Source organism: Lipotes vexillifer, unplaced genomic scaffold, assembly GCF_000442215.2.
Source record: "Lipotes vexillifer unplaced genomic scaffold, Lipotes_vexillifer_v1.1 scaffold575, whole genome shotgun sequence".
Lineage (NCBI taxonomy): Eukaryota > Metazoa > Chordata > Mammalia > Artiodactyla > Lipotidae > Lipotes > Lipotes vexillifer.
The window spans coordinates 3,381,240-3,388,640 of record NW_006780198.1 but is presented as its reverse complement, the minus strand read 5'-3'; positions in this window follow the sequence as shown (position 1 = coordinate 3,388,640).

The following is a 7,401-nucleotide window of genomic DNA, read 5'->3' as shown; positions in this document are numbered from 1 at the left end:
GGGCCTCTCACTGTTGTGGCCTCTCCTGTTGCGGAGCACAGGCTCCGGACGCGCAGGCTCAGCGGCCATGGCTCACGGGCCCAGCCGCTCCGCGTCATGTGGGATCTTCTCGGACCGCGGCACGAACCTGTGTCCCCTGCATCGGCAGGTGGGCTCTCAACAACTGCGCCACCAGGGAAGCCCAACCCTGTGGATTTTCTGTCCTTGTTTTCTGGATGAGACAATGGGGGCTTAGAAAGGTTAAGGAGCCCCTTCGGGTTATGTGGTGTATTAGTTTTCTATTTCTTTGTAACAGATTACGCCAACTTGGCTGCTTATAGAACAGCACCGAGTTATTATCTCACAGACTCTGCAGGTCAGAAGTCTGTCATGGCTCAACGGGTCTTCTGCTCAGGGTCCCACACTCCAGCGTTGGCGGCTGTGTTAGCTCGTTCATGTGGCTGGCCGTGTTTGGGTCTCTCTCATCCCCAGCAGCATTTCACAGGCCCTTTCACAACATCACGGCTGGCAGCTGGGTCCTCACGTGGAATCCCCCTCGTATGGAACCTCCCTCACGATTCAGCGCTCTTTGACTTCCTCTTCTGCTACTGGCCAAAGAAAACTTTCCGCCTGTTAGAGGGTTCAGGCTAACCTGGATCATCTTTGTATCTTAAGGGGCCACTGACATGGGACCTGACTTAGCTCAGGCTGCTGTAACAAAATACCGCAGACTGAGTGGCTTAAACAGAAGACAGTTATTTCTCATGGTTCTGGAGGCTGGAAGTCTAAGATCCGGGTGCCGGCAGATTCAGTTCCTGGAGAGAGCCTGCTTCTTGGCTTGTAGATGGCTGCCTTCTTGCTGTATCCTGACATGACGGAGATAGGAAGCTCTGGTGTTTCTTCCTCTTCTTGCAGAGACACCAGTCCCATCATGGGGGCTCCATCCTCACACCACATCTATGCCTAACTACCTCCCAAAGACTCCACCTGCTAATACTATCACATGGAGGTTTAGGGTTTCAGTATATGAATTTGGTGAGGGGTGGAGGTGGCAGGGAGTGAGAGCATTCAGACCATAACAAGCCTTTAATTCCATCTTCAATATCCCCTCACAGCAGTACCTAGATTAGTGTTTGATGAAATGACCAGGGCACAGGAATCTTGAATGGGGAGATCTTTAGAATTCTGCCCATCAACGAGGCCAGGACAGAGGTGCAGGGCTAGAACCTGGGTCTTCCACACTCTCTTGGTACCAGTAATGTACTTTCAGCCAGTCCCACCTGCAAAGTGAGTCCCCAAGTAGAGAGGTACAGAGGAAAGTAGACTTTCCCTTTAGTGGCCCGGCTATTCTTTAATTTGGCCCAGGCAGCTGGAACTGCAGTGGTGGCTACTCCGAGAGCTGGTGCAATGTAAGAGCCTGGCAGAAGCAGGGTCTTCAGGGTTTCTGCAGGCAGGAGGGCGGGGTACACAGCAAGCTGGGGACTTTGGGATAGGGAGAGGAAAGGCTCAAGGTGATGGGGAAGGGTTTAAACACATCTCACTGAGACCTAAGTGTCTCATCTGTAGGAAAATACACCCACCAGCTGTGCCCCTTGAAGAGGAGGCCCCTGACTGTGCAACAGGCTGGGTCCTGGGACCCTTTGCTGCAGTGTTTGCACCTGGACAAATGTCTCCTCGAGCTACAAAATACAGAGAAACTATAAGGGACTAAAAATAGCTGTGTGCATGCTGTTATGGACAATAAGATACAAAAGACCAAAAATCCAACTGCCACTTCTGAAGAGCCGGGAGCAAAAAGAGGGTACTGCGCATGCCCCCTGCACACACCACCACCAAAGGGGTGGGCAGACCACCTAAGCCACCCTCTAGCCAGACCCCTGGACGCGCCCCTCCCCTCACCCCATATAAGGAACCAGCTCGCCCCCTGCCCCCAGGAAGCAAGCGAGCAAGGGAACCTGTTGCTTATTCTTGCAACCTCCCTGCTGCAGCAGGAGCCCCAGTGAAGCTTTGCCTGAATTTCTTGTCTGGCCTCTGATCAATTTCTATTGATCAAGGAGGCCAAGAACCCTGATGGGTAACAACGGCACAAACGTGGCTGGTCAGGTTGTCCTGGTCTTCCATCTGTGTGGCCCAATGGTCACATAAGCGTGCCAGGGGTTGCACTACCTACTTTGGGGATGCTGGAGCGGGGAGTATGGAGAGGGGCTCACGTGAACCAGGTTCCTCTTCCATGGCCATTGCTTTCTGTGGTACCTACGTAGAAAAGGGCAAGATGAGCCATATTTACCTTCCAAGAGGGAAATGAGAAAGGTGACCAGCCCACATTTCTACCAGTGACTTGAGGAAAGTCCCTCTTCTGTTTTAGTGTTAAAAATCACATACATGGCTTGTTACTTAGGTTGGAGTTGAGCTCAGAAAATCATTTACAGCCCCTCCAATGTAGAGACTCCAAATTGCCACCCCTTTTGCAGTTGTCAGAGGAAAAGAATCTTGTGCCAGTTACTGGGGTGGGAAGACAGGGGAGGAAGCAAACGGAAGCCAATCTGCTCCCGAACCACTGGCCGTGGCCATGGGGCCTCTCTGGGGCTGGGCCCCTTAGTTCTGTAGCCAGGGCTACTGCAGGGCAAGGGGGCCTGTCATGATGTGCCAGGACCTTTAGACATGGCCTCTGGGACATTGGACATGGAGCAGCAGGCAAGGACCAGCCGGCTTGGTGCAGACACTAGGGAGATGACTCAGGGTCACAAGAAGAATCCATCTGGGTTTCTTACCAATTCCTCCAAGGAAGGAGAGGGAGAGGGAGGACTGAGATACCAGAAATTTAAAATATGGCTCATAGGACATCGCGTTCCATATGGGCGGGAACCATCAGTGGAAGCTTGGAGCCTGGGGTTTTTCTGGGTCTGCTGTTTGGGTCATGCCTCCCTGGAGGACCAACAGCCCTGGGATGGGAAAAGCAGAGCCCGGGAACTCTGTTGAGAGCCAGGGCATCCGGAGCCCCTGGCTCCCTTTGGTGGAGACCACACTGTGTGGCTTAAGGGCACCCAGGAACTTGGGAGTCGTGATTCTCACCTCCTGCTTAGTCCCTGCACCCATCTGGGCAATATCGGTGCAATCAGACTACGGAAAATTAGCATCAAGCTTAAATCTAAGCGATCTGAAGCTGTATCATTGAATGTCTTTCCCATTCTTTCCCTAGAGTGGGAAGTGTGACCATTATTTGAATGTTGTTTTCCAGTGCAGAGAAAACCAAGCATTCTCTTGATCAAACTAGTTTGTAAAATAACCAAGGGCTCACCTGGGGAGGTGGGCAAAGGAGTTTCATCTCAGTAAAGCAGGAAAGATATAGTCTGGCTTGATCTGTGACCGAGATGCTTGAGAAAAGACCTCTCCTGTGCCCTGTTGTCCCCGCAATACCCTAAGGATTAAATGACTCTGATCCAGGAAGAGTCCATTCCAGCCTCTTGCATGGCCACGTGCCAAAGCTGAGGCTGGTTGCACAATCCAAGCTTAGAACTATTCAGGCCAGTAAAAAGCTGAGAGGCTTCGTTGACAGCCTGGGTCTGTTCACGGTCTGGGGTCCTCTCAGCAGGAGGTCAGGGGCTTCCTAAGTGACTCGGAAGGAAAGCAGCTGCTCTTCGACCTCTGCAGAGCAATGTTCATGAAAACGCTTGCTCCAGCTGCTGAGAATTGTCCCTAGTAACTTTTTTCCTGATTAAAAGAGAATATATGCTCATTCCAGCATTGCTTGTCCAACAACCCAACATGTCCAAAAATAGTAGAATGAATAAATATTTTATTTATATGATGGAATACTATATGGCAATGAAAACGAAAGAATTGCAGCTTCGTGTGAGAACATGGATGAATCTCACAAAAATAAGTTGAGCAAAAAAAGAAGAGACACAATGACACAAATGAACTTATTTACAGAACAGAAATAGACTCACAGACATAGAAAACAAACTTATGGTTACCAAAGGGAAAGTGGGGGGAGGGATAAATTAGGAGTTTGGAATTACAATATACGCAATACTACATATAAAATAGATAACCAACAAGGACCTACTATATAGCATAGGAACTATACTCAATATCTTGTAATAACCTATAATGGAAGGGAAGGCTGTACACCTGAAACTGACACAACATTGTATATCAACACTATTTCAATTAAAATTTTTAAAAATACATGTAGAAAAAAAAAGAAGACACAAAAGGGAACATAGGGTGTTACTCCACTTATATAAAGCTCAGGGAGTTCCCTGGCAGTCCATGCTTTTGCAGCTGAGGGCCCATGTTCAATCCCTGGATGGGGAACTAAGATCCCACAAGCCACACGGCGTGGCCAAAAATAAAAAAGAAGTTCAAGGACAGTCAAGCTATACTATTTTGTTTAGGGATGCATACATGAATGGTTTTTGAAAAGCAAAAAAATGACTAAGGGGGAAGAAAGAGGCTTGGGGGGAGGTTCCTGGTGGGCTGGTAATGTATTTCTTGCTCTGGGTGGGTATTTGCTTTATAATTATTTATCAGATTGTACATTTGTGTTTTAGGTACTTGTCAGTATGCATAGTTCATAGCACAATGTTTTTAAAAGTTAGGTGCAAAAAGATAATCTATGCAGATGATAAACTTTGCCTTTTATGAATCACATGCAAAATCAAATCTAATGCAAACTGAGAACTACAAAACATCATTGAATGAAATTAAAGATGACCTAAATAAATGGAAAGACATCCCCCGGACATAGATAAGAACATTTAATATTATTAAGATAGCATTATTCCCCCAAGTTTATATACAGATTCAATGCAATCCCTACCAAAATCCCAGCTGGATTTTTTTTTTTTTTCAGAAATGGAAAGGTGATTCTCAAATTGATACTGAATTGCAAGCAGCACCAAACAGCTACAGTAATATTGAAAAAGAAAAAGAACATGGGACGACTCACACTTCCCCATTTCGAAACTTACTACAAAAAGCTACAGTGACCAAAGCTGTGCCATCCTGGGAAGAAAGAAAACATAGGTGTAAATGTTCATGAGCTTGGATTAGGCACTGGCTCCTTGGATATGACACCAAAGATAATACACCAAAAGCACAACAACCAGAGGGGAAAATAGGTAAATTGGACATCGTCAAAATAAAAATTTTGCGCTTCCTAGTATACTATCAAAATGAAAATACAGGGCTTCCCTGGTGGCGCGGTGGTTGGGAGTCCGCCTGCCGATGCAGGGAACGCGGGTTCGTGCCCAGGTCCGGGAGGATCCCACATGCCGTGGAGCAGCTGGGCCCGTGAGCCATGGCCGCTGAGCCTGCACGTCCAGAGCCTGTGCTCCTCAACGGGAGAGGCCACAGCAGTGAGAGGCCCATGTACCGCAAAAAAAAAAAAAAAAAAAAGAAAGAAAGAAAAGACAACCCACAGAATGGGAGACAATTTTTGTAAATCACATATCTGATAAGTCTAGTATCCATAATATACAAAGAACTCTTACCGCTCAATAACAAAAATACAACTCATTTTAAAAATAGGCAAGGGATTTGAACAGACATTTCTCCAGAGAGGATATGCAGGTGGACAATAAGCATAGGAAAAGATGCTCCACATCACTATTAATTAGAGAAATGTAAATCAAAACCGCAATGAAACACCACACCACTAGGATGGCTAGAATCAAAAAGCAGATGATAAATAGTGTTAGGAGAATGTGGAGAAATTAGAGCCTTCATACATTGCTGTAGGAATACAAAATGGTGCAGCCACTTTGGAGAAAAGTCTGGCAGTTTCTCAAAAAGTTAAAAATGGAGTAACCATATGACCCAGCAATTCCACTCCTAGGTATATACCCAAGAGAACTGAAAATATATGTCCACACAAAAACTTGTATATGAATGCTCATAGCAGCATTATTTATAATAGCCAAAATATGGCTATCAATTGATAAATGGAAAAACAAATGTGGGATATCCATACAATGGAACATTATTCAGCCATAGACAGGAATGAAGCACTTATGTATGCCACAACGTGGATGAACCTTGAAAACAAGCTAAGTGAAAGAAGCCGGTCACAGAAGACCACCTATTGGATTCCGTCTCTGTGAAATGCCCAGAAGAGGCAAATCCATAGACACAGAAGGTGGATTAGTAGTTTTGGGGGGCGGGTGGGGGGAGTGACTACTGTTAAAAAACAAAATCAACTGAGTAAATTGTAAAGATCTTATTGGCTTTATTCACCGATCATGAATCACTCAGCGTCCCATCTAGCAAATAGAAAGGAGCTCTGAAGCGCCGTACAAAAGGGAAGACTTTTACAGCCAGAAAGAGATGGGACAAGGAAATGAGTCTAGCAAAGAGCTGAGTATTTCAGGCAAGGTCGCCTTCCTTTGGGGGATGACAGGGATCTACCAGAAGGATTACTTCACTAGTGCTGACCAGGAAATTCCAGACTGACTGGTTAAGATTACATTCGTAGGAGAGCTTGAAACAGCAGTTAGGTTAGGTATAAAGTCTTGGTTTGGTGACGCGTAGCACAAGCGACACCACTTGGGACCTGTTACCTCTCTTTTGACACGACTGTGTTTCTTTTTGAGGCAATAAAAATGTGGAATTAGATAATGAGGATGGTTGCACAAACTTGTGTATATGCTATAAATAACTGTACATTTTAAAGGGCCAATTTTACGGCACGTGAATGGTAATCCAAATTTTTAAAAATGAAATTTTCAAAAAAGAAAACCCAGTAAAATTGGGAATTAATGTTTCAATTTCTTTAAAACAATTTCACACAATAAGCTTTATTTTAAAACATTGCATGCTCATTGTAAGAAAAGTTGGAAACACCCCGTTCAGGAAGTAACCACCGCCACCCTAACCAGCGAACACCTCCGGTATGGCTGCTTAAGGAACGAGGATCACTTTGACAGCTGCTGTTGCTACCAGTGGAAAGACTGCCTCCACCCCAACAAGATACCCCCCCACCCCCACACACACATGCTGGCGGTAAAGAAAGAAGGTAATATTAGTCCAAACTGTCAGTGCATCCCTCCCCAGAACTGAACGTCCTAGTCGGCTGGCAAGAGCAGGGGCCTCTGGAGGATGCGCTGGGAGGCGCGGGGTGGGGGGAGGCATGCGGCGCTGCAGACTAGACGTGGGGACTGCAGGGTGGAGCGTGGGCGCCAGGGGTGTGGTGGGAGGTCAGGGGCGGGGCCTTGGGGATGGGGCCGGAGGTTGCGGGGAGCGCCTAGGGACGCGGGCACAGGGGCGCGGTGTCGGGGCGTGAGTGGGGCTCGCGGGAAAGGCTCCGGGTCCGGCCGCGGGTCCGAAGTCGGGACGTGAGGGCCACGGGGTGCAGCGTGCAGGACGCAGGGGCGTGGTGTGAGGGTGAGGGTGGGGCTCGGGGGCGGGGCGCGGCCGGGG